At 42.6% G+C, this 3037-nt stretch overlaps 2 non-coding genes across 2 annotated transcripts; both read left to right on the forward strand.

Moving 5' to 3' along the window:
- The first annotated feature begins 2188 nt into the window (after positions 1-2188).
- Positions 2189-2260, forward strand: trnaq-cug (transfer RNA glutamine (anticodon CUG)). The gene has a single exon. It is a non-coding gene; the product is annotated as a tRNA-Gln (tRNA).
- A 228-nt stretch (positions 2261-2488) lies between these two features.
- trnav-aac (transfer RNA valine (anticodon AAC)) lies at positions 2489-2561 on the forward strand. Its single transcript has one exon. It is a non-coding gene; the product is annotated as a tRNA-Val (tRNA).
- Positions 2562-3037: the final 476 nt, after the last annotated feature.

The following is a 3037-nucleotide window of genomic DNA, read 5'->3' on the forward strand; positions in this document are numbered from 1 at the left end:
AACCTCAGTTAAGTTTCCAGTTTGGGTGTTGTCCATGGGTTTTCCCAGAGATGGATGTTTCTCCCCTTTTTGATCCAGTGTCTCCTGAAGTTTCAAGATGGATTCCTCTTTGGAGACCAGCTGTGTTGCAGTGTTCGTAGAATAACCTTCCTTTTTCATGGATGCTACCTCATCATGTTCTTTGGCCGGCATTGAAACATTTTTGGTTTCAATGTTCTCAGCAAAAAAATCTTATATCAATGCAAGGTTCAGACTTTAGGAACATTTTCCACAACGTCTTTTTTTCGCTTTTGGGCAAACCTTCCTGGTGACTTTGATTTTCAGACAGAGGACCGTTGATGTCACTGTTTTCAGCAAAAAAAGCCAGATCAATGCAAGTATCTGGCTGGGGGAACAATTTCCACAACAGTGGGGTCTTCTTGTTGCGCCTGGTCTTTGACTGTTTTTCCCCTTTCTGGTCGACTTTCTTCTGTGTTTCTGTCACGGTTTTCTTTTCGGTCTTTGGCTCTGTTGTAGAAATCACAGTGTTCCTAGTAGAACTTTCCTTTTTCGTGGACACTACCTCATCACGTTCTTCAGCCAGAATTGAAACATTTTGGACCTCAATATTCTCAGCAAAAAAACTTATATCAATGCAAGTTTCAGACTTTGGGAACATTTTCCACAATGTCTTTTTTTTGCTTTTGGGCAACCTTCCTGGTGACTTTGATTTTCAGACAGAGGACCGTTGATGTCACTGTTTTTAGCAAAAAAAGTCAGATCGATGCAAGTATCTGGCTGGGGGAACAATTTCCACAACAGTGGGGTCTTCTTGTTGCGCCTGGTCTTTGACTGTTTTTCCCCTTTCTGGTCGACTTTTTTCTGTGTTTCTGTGACAGATTTCTTTTCGGTCACCGGCTCTGTTGTAAAACTAACAAGTTCCTTTTCGCAAATCTCCATCTTAAAGGAATCCTCCTGATCATCTTCGTCTTCAGGCAGAGAAGTGTTCTGATTGATAACAGTTTCAGTGCTGGACTTAGAGGACTCTTCCTTCTCTGGTGTCTTCTTCAGTACAGAGATCGAATCCTGTTCGGTAACCAGTGAATCGTCTTCCGTTCCAGTAGTTTCAGCTGGGGTCCTTAGTTCTGCGGGGCCATATTTCTCCAACCACAAGGACCACGGTATCATTTTCACCTTCATCTTGTTACGCCTCCTCTTCAGTGGCTGTTCCTCAGACTTAGAGGGTTGTTCTTTCTCTGTTGTGTCGACTGTCTCCTGCTCTCCAGCGATGGACTCTTCTACACTGATCAGTGAATTGCTCTGCTCAGTGATCAGTGAATTGTTAAATGGTTCCTGGTGGTTCTCGTTGGACTCCCTCTCGGGTGGCTCTCCATCCCCTTTTTGCAGTGCATTGGCGCTCGATCCATTGTCAATCACCAATGAAGAGTCCTGCTGTTCCATATTTTCAGTTGACATCGTAAGCTCATCAGATGCATGCAGCGCCCACCAGGCTGCAAATGACATCTATTTCCTACATTATCTACGGTCTCCCGTTTTTATTTTCTTTTGAAATCTGGGATATAGCTTCATCTTTAAGAAGGATTTTCACTCTCAGCATGTATTTGAACTTCTCTCTTTTATTTACTTCAACACAGCTCACAGTTTTTAACCAATTCCATAGCTTTCTGTGTACTTCTAAATCCAAAAGTTGCACCTTTTCGGGCCTGCTACTGCCTCTAGTGGCGTGGGGTGGTAGCACAATTAATATAAATACGTCACTAAATGAGAATAACACAAAGTCTTTATTTTATTATTAATTCTGGCATTACCTCTAGTTCAGGGCCCCTATGCATTGCATACAGTGCATACCCACTTTTTGCACCTCTGTTTCAGGTGAGTTTTGGTCCCTTGGCTGATGACCGCAGACATTTGTAGGTTAAAGGTCACCACTCAAACCTGATTGGCTCTGAGCAAATGACAAACACAGAGGAGAAGTTGAGTTTCTGTAGTGTAGTGGTTATCATGTTTGCTTAATAAGCAAAAGGTCTCTGATTTGATACCAGACAGAAACTGATTTTGTACGTTGTGCTTCTCACAGGGTGAAATAAGACAACAAGAGTCTTCAGGTTTCGTGATGGTTCATTCACCAATCGACTTCAATGTAGGCATCTTTGAAATCAAGGCTCCCTTACTTAAGTTCCCCCTTGGTGGTTCTATGGTATGATGGTTAGCACTCTGGACTCTGAATCCAGCGATCTGAGTTCAAGTCTCAGTAGAACCTTTTGTCTCTGCTCCTGAGATCTTCAATACAGTTTTTGATCCCAGGCTTAGTTTATGGACCATAATGTGAAATTAGGCACAAGTACAAGTCTGACAGTTTGTTCACCAAGTCACTGTGCTCTCTGAGAGGATCTATGGTATAAGTATTTGACATTGTTCCATGCCCATCGTTGACATTAGTCTCTGACAACTTTTGGATCCTTTACCAGGAACACCACAACAAGCATGAGTTTCTGTAGTGTAGTGGTTATCCTGTGTGTTTAACACACAAAAGGTCTCTGGTTCAAAACCAGACAGAAACTGATTTTGCAGAAACTGCAGCGCATACCCCAGGGGTGTCAAACTCCAGTCCTTGAGGGCCGGTGTCCTGCAACTTTTAGAAGTGCCTCTGCTGCACCACACCTGAATAGAATAATTAGGTCATTAGCAAGGCTCTGGAGAACTGAGGAGGTAATTAAGCCATTTGATTCAGGTGTTTTGTACCTGTGGCACATCTAAAAACTGCAGGACAGCGGCCCTTCAGGACTGGAGTTTGACACCCCTGGCATACCCACTTTATATATATATATATATGTGTGTGTGTGTGTGTGTGTGTGTGTATGTATATGAAGTCATATATATACATACACATATATATATGTGTACGTTTATAAACACACACACACACACACAGACACACAAACAGTGCATGGACTCGTTGCATCAGAAATCATGTGCCTGCCTGGATCTTTGCATAAATGTGTGTGGAGTTTATCAGTGGCTTGATAACACTCTGGAG

The sequence above is a fragment of the Poecilia reticulata genome, linkage group LG16 (genome assembly GCF_000633615.1).
Source record: "Poecilia reticulata strain Guanapo linkage group LG16, Guppy_female_1.0+MT, whole genome shotgun sequence".
In the NCBI taxonomy this organism is placed as follows: domain Eukaryota; kingdom Metazoa; phylum Chordata; class Actinopteri; order Cyprinodontiformes; family Poeciliidae; genus Poecilia; species Poecilia reticulata.